Source organism: Alexandromys fortis, unplaced genomic scaffold (assembly GCF_014885135.2).
Source record: "Alexandromys fortis isolate MF-2015 unplaced genomic scaffold, M_Fortis_MF-2015_v1.1 scaffold_9, whole genome shotgun sequence".
In the NCBI taxonomy this organism is placed as follows: Eukaryota; Metazoa; Chordata; class Mammalia; order Rodentia; family Cricetidae; genus Alexandromys; species Alexandromys fortis.
The window spans coordinates 1,064,985-1,072,726 of NW_026067892.1; the positions used below are offsets into that span (position 1 = coordinate 1,064,985).

Below are 7,742 nucleotides of genomic sequence, written 5' to 3' on the forward strand. Positions count from 1 at the left end.
TCCTGTTTGAATTTTCAAGGCCCGAGCTGACCTCCAGCTCGCTGTGTGCCAGAGGATGCTAACCTGACCTTCTGGCTCTCCAGCCTCTGCTTCCTGAGTGCTGGGATCCCAGGCCTGCACCATTGCGCCCAGAGACAGGGTGCTACAGATGGAGCCCCGGGATCTGAATGAGTGCGCTAGGCACAAATTCTGCCAGCTGAGAAACTCCTCCAAGCCGCCTGGCCTCCTGACTGGGTCCACAGCTCCTATGAGGGCCGCTGCTTCCCTCTCAGCCTCTGTCCTCTCTTCCCTTCTGCCCTCCTGACTCTTAGCACCCTCCAAAGTCTGCCACTAAGGGACAGCACATGCCTGTCCTATTTGGAAAGTCTGGTGTTGTGGACTCCTCTGGCTTTTTTCTTAAAATTATCATTATTCTTCTTCTTATTATTATTATTTTTTTTAAAATTATTTATTATGTATACAATATATGCTTGCAGGCCAGAAGAGGGCACCAGACCTCATTACAGATGGTTGTGAGCCACCATGTGGTTGCTGGGAATTGAACTCAGGACCCTTGGAATAGCAAGCAATGCTCTTAACCGCTGAGCCCCTATTCTTATTATTTTATTATTGAGAGAACTCACTGACTTCTCAACCTCACTCTCTTTATTAGGGCCAGTCACTTTGCATCCTTTGGGCCCAGCCCTTCACCAGGGAAGTGTAACCATCGTTGCTGTCAGTACGATGCACCGAGCCCTGGGTGTGTCAGTGGCTCCCCTAGGCCCCAGACGCGCCACTTAAACAGCTTGCCACACAAGGCTGAGTCACCGGAGTGTTCACTGTGAACTCTGTCCCACCCACGTGAGCCTCACACCTTTGCCTGGGGCTGATGGGAAACTCTGGGTTGAGGTGTGGAGAACGGGAATTGGGAGGTGCTGAGGCTGGAACAGAGGGTGGGCCTCATCAGCCGCAGGCTACCGTACACCTGTGTACAGGTGCTGGCCTTGCCTAGAAGTTCCCCAACTCCTGTGTCATCTGGCTAACCAGAATTGCAGCTGTCTTTCAGCACTCCTAGCAAAGCTTGCAGGGCAGCTCTGCCCAGAGGGCCCCCATCCCTTCCTGGAGCACTACCCACTGCCCACTGCGGTGGTTAATCTGGACCATTCACTGAGGGGAGAGGACACTTTCTCATGGTGGCTGGCATCTTCTTGTGGTGGCCTGCTATAAGAAGTCTCGGGATAAAACAGTACAGTTTGCTTGCCTACCTTCCCTTTCCATCCGTTCTGTTGCTGCAGCAGCTGCCTCCAGATCCCCGCCTCGTCAACCTCCCAGTGCCTGCTACAGGCCTACAGTAACTACTGAGGTTCTTTAGAAATACCCCAGGCATGCAGGGCCAAATGGGGACCGCTGAGGCAGGCAGCCTGGTGGAGCAGCCTCTCAGGCAGCAGCCAGCTTCTCCTGTGTTAAACAGCCAAACAAGCCCCTGGAATAGACATTCATTTTGTCACTCTGTCCCTGACTAATCCGTCTACACCCCTGACTGTCTGCTCTAACCCCAGTGTAGGTTTGCCCTGTGGCCTGCTCGATTGGTGCTGTCTTCCTCCAGGCTCTAACGATCTGTCTTGGAACCAGTGCTCAGGGAATTCTTACCAAAGGAACGAACACTGTTCTCAGGCATTCTTCTGGGTCCCTGAAGTGGTGAACTTCAGAGCTCACAGTGAGGATTCACAGCCAGAGGATTCAGGAAGTATAGACACATGCGTATCAGCTCAGGGCTGCAAGAAAGAGTAGTGCAGTCTGCTGCAAACCGGGAGTCCACATGGCCTCATTGAAAGTCTAGTGTTCAATATCAACCTCACCCACTCCGGTCCTGGCCACAGTTCTGTGTTGTTCTCTAGAGATCTGTTTTCAGTTTTGGGAACACCACTTCGAGATACATTCTCCTCCCCTTGTGAACACCCAGCTCTCTCCTGAGCGTGAGCTGGGGGAGGCAGAGGTAGTCGGGTTTTCTGTTTGCTTGGTTTTGTTTTTTGTTTGTTTAAATATTATATATTGTTTTTTTTTCAAGACAGGGTTTCTCTGTGTAGCCATAACTCTCTCTGTAGACTAGACTTGCCTCCAACTCACAGAAATTCGCCTGCCTCTGCCTCCCGAGTGCTGGGATTAAAGGCTTTGGCCTCCACCACTCTCAAGGTAGTCAGTTTTGTTCTATTGAAGCCCCCGGCTGTCTCATGGCTCAGCGCCTGGTTTATCGCAGGCAGGCGCAGCAGAGACATTGAATGAAATCGCCTTAGACCCCGCTCCTGGGGCGGAAGTCTGGCTCCTGGAAGCGTGGACCCAAGTCCCAGAAAGCCTCAGAAAACGCCTTAAATCCGCTTTGCTGGGGGGTGGGGGGCATGGGATAGAGTGAAGGAGAGCGCTCTCTCTCTTTGACTAGACCACAGGCTCCTGCTCTGCCTGCATCCACACACACATAGAGGCGGGGTCATCACACCAGGGCTAGACCGCAGGGTCCTGTCCTGCACGCATCCCCAAACACATTGGTAGAAGATGGGGTCATCATGCCAGGGCTAGACATGGGTAAAAGAGGGGGTCATTACACCAAGGCTAGAGAGAAGGGCCCTGTCCTGAAAGCACCCACACACATGGGGGGCGGTCATCACACCGGGGCTAGATAGAAAGACCCTGTCCTGCATACACACCCCTCCCCGCACACTCACAAGGGCAGAGGAGGGGGTCATCACGCCAGGGCTAGGGCAAGCCTCTAATCTGCGTGCACCCACACGTGAGACGCTGGGATTAGGAGGGCGCAGGAACCACGCACCGAGCCTGGGAGCAAGCGGCCGGGCGGGCGCGGCCTCCGGGTACCGCGGCGCTGCCACCTGCGCAGCCACCGCGCCGCCATTGGCTCGCGGAGAAGCCGCTCTAATCCGCGCCGCCTCCGCCCCCGCGCGGCGCTGCGCTCCGCGGAGTCTCTGACCTTCCTCCTTCCCGCAGCCCCGGAGAGACGCGCGACGGTCGCGCCGATCTCCTCCTCCCCCGGGAAGCCGTCCGGGCTTGAGGCCGGGCCGCCGCCGCCCGCTTCGCCCCCCGCCGCCGATGGTGTCCGGAGCTCTGGCGCCCAGGTATTGAGTCTAAAACGTGGAGCGAGCGCGGGGTGGGGTGGGGGTGCGGGGAGGCCAGGGCCCCAGTGAGGGATGCAGGTCCCCAGCGTGTGGTGGCGTTGGACGCAGCGGAGGACAGGGACCTGGAGAGAGGTGGGCGCGCACCCGGGGACGCTCCTGGGCTGGACCCAGGCAATGCCAGGATGGCCCTGAACTAGGCCCCTTGGGGATGCCGAAGGAGAGGCATTTACCCCGAGGAAAGAGGAGGAAATAGGTTTGTTGGGAAACTGGGGCCTGGCCCCGGGTGTTGAGTGTGTTTTTCTGGGACCAGCTGGGATGGGTGGGCCGGTGCCAGCTTGGTGCGTATGTTATTTCTGGACCAGAGTGGGCTGGGGGAGAAGCACAGCCGGCGATGTCTGGTTTAGATTACAGGTACTTCCTTCTTTGCTTCCGACCCCTCCCCCTCCAGCTGGGGTGGGGGGTGGGTGGAAGGAGAGAGGAGGTAGTGATGCTCAGGGCCCCCGCAGATGCAGCAGAATCCTCTCTGCGCCACACTGCCCTCCCTCCACCGACCTCGGACCATTTGGTCACAGTTGGGGCGCTCCCCCCGGTAGTGTTCACCTTTCAGGAGGCTGTGGAAAGGTTAAAGGGTCATTAATGTGTCTGGGACACGGTGGCAAACTCCAGAGCTTGGCTAGACCCAGCTTCAAACCCCAGTTTTTCCCCACCTCCCCCAAGCCGAGCTCTGCAGCTTGAGGGGACGTCACACTTGCGGCCACCTTCTTTTTCTAGGCACAACCAGAAATAGCTACCATTGTCAGGGGCCCTGGCACAGCTGGGGTGCCGATTGCCAATGGTTTGGGAAGCTCTGCCCCCAGCCCAGTTTTCTTAGACCATAGCCTCCAAGCAGCTTCCTGTCCCCCAGGTGAGAGGCCACCTCCCACACCGTGTTCCTGGACCCTGTCAGCCTTGAGGTTATTTATGTCTGGTCTGTCGCCCTCTAGACCAAAGTGTCTTCAGGCTAAGAATCTGATTTGTCTCTGTCATTGCTCCGGTGTCTGAGAAGGGCTCATCACTGAAGAAATATCTGCAGAATGAATGAATGAATGAATGAATGAATGAATGAATGAATGTGTAAATTCTGGGCATTTGCTAGCAAGCTGAAAGATGGTCTTTCTACCGGCGCATCCCGGCCTCCCCCATCCTCCTCTTGTCGCCCCCCCCACTTCCGGGACCAAAGAGCCATGAAGCTCCTCTAGACCTGGGGTTGAGAGGCAGCTGTGACTTTTGGAAGGGCTTCCGCCCTGCTGGCTCCTGACTGTCTTGTTGGACCCCTAATGTCCTTGGGGAATCTGGCCCATCATTAAGGGCTTCCCTTTCTTCAAGCCACCGGGCTGGTGATTTCTCCTGTGTTGCTATGCTCAGACCCTCGGTCCCAGCTCTAAGAAGACAGACCATGTCATGCTCTGGGGCTGGGCGAGCCCCCAGCAGGCTGTCCTGGGTCTCCTGGCTCTTCCAGGGCATGGGGTTTTGCAGGGCCTTTCTTGGGCACCCTTGCTCCTCTGACGAGGTTGTGCCACCGTGCCCAGTCAGCTGACCCCACCTCGCCCCCGCTCTGCCCTCCACTGCTCTGAGACTCTCCGTTCCTCTTCGGAAGCTTCCTTGGCTGTGTCCCCACCCCATCCTACTCCCCTCTTCTCGGATCCTCTGGTATCACCCTGCCTCAGGTTTTGAGTGACATCTTTCCACATGGATACAGGGGTGTGTGTGTCCTGGTCTGGTGTCCCCAAGGCCTGACACAGAGAGACTTCACTTAACTTGTGAAAGCCTGACATGGTGGCTCCACCATGACTTCAGGCAAGGTTCTCCCTCCTCAGGAGATGCCTGCATCCCCAGCAGGAATGACTGGCTGTGGGAGACCTCACTGGAGAAGGGAAACTTCTGTGGGCCAGGCAGGCCAGGAAGGACAGGGAAGGCCATCAGGGAAGGAGCTCACTGATTTGGGCTGTCCCCCTGTGGAAGCAAGAGGAGGAGCTGAGAGAATGGGTGTCCTGGGGAGGGCCTGGAACTTACTATGACAAGCTCAGTCTGCTGAGCCACACCCCATCATCATGGGGGATTCTGCGCAAGGGCATCCTTCTGTGCTATATAGATAGCTCAGGCTTACCGCTTACCTTTCTTCTTCTTCTTCTTCTTCTTCTTCTTCTTCTTCTTCTTCTTCTTCTTCTTCTTCTTCTTCTTCTTCTTCTTCTTCTTCTCCTTCTCCTCCTCCTTCTTTTCCTCCTCCTCCTCCTCCTTCTCTTCCTCCTCCTCCTCCTTCTTCTTCTTCCTCCTCCTCTCCTCCTCATCCTTCTCCATCTTCCTCTTCTTCTTCTTCTTCATTATTATTAATCCTGAGACAATGGCAGTTACAGATAACCCCACAGGCTCTGAACAGCTGGAGGGACTCTCAGAACTGTGTCCAGTTAGGTCCCAGCATCCTCAGGCACTGCTGCTGGGGACCAGTGTGGGGCATCTATAGATGGTGCCCTGAGCAGCCAGGACCATGGCTGATGCTCACTTCCAAGAAGGGTAGAGGAAGGGGGAGGTGGGCTAAGGGAGGAGGCAGGAGCTGGGATGCCAACCAAGTGAGTGCTGCCAGCTCAGAAGGGGAGTGGGGCTGTGGGGCTGGAGAAATGCCTTTGGCCTTCAACTGGGGCTCCTGAAGGCTGGAGGACCAGAGGCCGTGGCTACTTTTTAAGCATCACATGGTGTGGAAATGGTGGAAGGAGGGTGGTTTATTAGGTGAGCACGCTGGCTGCTCTTGCAGAGAACTTCCCTGGGTTTGATTACCAGCGCCCACACGGCAGGTCAGAACTGTGCTTCAGTCCCGAGCATCTGGGACCCTCTTCTGACCTCGTCAGGGGCCAGGCACACGCAGTGCACAGGGATCCATGCAGATAAAACACGTGTGCACATAGAATAAAACAAATATATCAAAAACCATAGAAGCTGGCATGGGCTGGGCTGGGGCATCAGATAAGATGCGGGCGCCTGGTTAAATGGTGAAATCTGAATTTGATGGGGATGTGGCTCCATAGTAAAGTGCTGTGTAGCGGGCCCCGAGGCCCTGGGTCAAATCCCAGCACTGGAAGAAAAGCTCAGATAAATAAATTTGTTTATTTGTTTAAATATATATGCTTTTTAGCATAAATATATACCAAATGTTGCATTATAAACTTGTACCAAAAAGAGGGTTTTTCATGGCATCGCAATGACAGAACACGCTTCATGTTCCCCTGTGACAGTCCTAGACTTCGCCCTAATAGAAACATCTGGGGCCGTTGTCTCTCGGAGGGTAAAGATGGCTGGCTGCAGACCGAGGGCTCACAGGGTAGGAGAAGATAACGACTTCCACAGTTGTCCTGTGACCCCCACGTGTGTACCGTGGCACGCACTCACACCCCTCCACAATGAATAACTGTAGTGATTTAAACTCGATTTGTCTTTTATCTGAATTTCATTTGCCCTGATGCCCTTTGGCCTCTCTAGGCTGGTTAGGGATGGAGAGGGAAAGAGGACAGAATCTCCTATGTGCTCTCTTTCTGTCCTGCGGGAGGGGTTCTGGGTGATTATTGGGAATGAACAAAACTATTATTTATTATTGGGAATGAATGTGCATGTGTGTATGTGTGTGTGTGTATACTTGTGTGCAACTGTGCAAGCATGGAGGTTAGGGGATGCCTTGGGCCTCACGGGCCACCTTGCTTCAGACACCTTGCCTTGTTCTGTGCTGCTCCATCCGGACTTTCATGGGTTCTTACGTATTTTGTGTCTCTCTGTAGGAGCACTTGGCATTACAGACACTGCCATGCCCAGCTTGGAGACTCAGGGCCTGATGGCCACACGGACTCAGACTCAGGGCCTGACGGTCACAGGGCAGTTTTGAATTCTGTGTCAGTGAACCGATTCTCTGACCTGCCCAGAGAGTGCTCGCCCGTTCAGATGGACAAGCGAGGCGGAGCCTCTAAATAGGGTTAATCCAGTACTGCACAAATCCTCACAGTAAGCCTGGCGTAGGGTGTGGCAGACAAACCCCCACATCTCTAGGGGAGAATGTGATGGCACCCCCTCTTTTGGCCATCCCACTTTGGGGCCATCCCAATAGGTACAGTTTTAGCGAGGACAGTCTTAGTCTTGGTTGGGCGACGATGGTCAGCTGGCTGCCACCAGGAGGACGTGATGCAGTCAGACTCCCCCAGTGCCAGCCGTAGGGGGTTCTTCCTTCTGTCCGTCCGTCAGCGACCTCTGCTGTGTACCAGGCACAGGTGCTTGGGGACACTGGGGGAAAAGGACGACGTAAAAGAATGGTTGTATGTACCGTATGGAGAGGATGGAGCAAGTGGCTATGTATGACTAGGACTTGATTTCTCTCTTAATTTATTTAACTTTATTTTATGTGCATCGGTGTGAAGGGGTCAGATCCCTGGAACTGGAGGTACACACAGTTGTGAGCCGCCATGTGGGTGCCGGGAATTGAACCTGGGTCCTCTAGAAGTGCTCTTAACCGGTGTGCCATCTCTCCAGCACCTGATTTTTTTTTGTTTGAGACAGGGCTTCACCGCATAGCCCTGGCTGTCCAAGAACTCACTCTGTAGACCAGGCTGGCCTGGAATTTGC

General features: G+C 54.8%; 1 protein-coding gene across 1 annotated transcript in view; it reads left to right on the plus strand.

Moving 5' to 3' along the window:
- The first annotated feature begins 2,940 nt into the window (after window positions 1–2,940).
- The window catches only part of Pacsin1 (protein kinase C and casein kinase substrate in neurons 1), a 37,569-nt gene continuing 32,767 nt past the window's right edge, over window positions 2,941–7,742 (plus strand). Inside the window, exon 1 of the mRNA XM_050139725.1 lies at window positions 2,941–3,104. The gene's annotated coding sequence lies outside the window, so the exon portion shown is untranslated. The remainder of the gene's footprint in view (window positions 3,105–7,742) is intronic.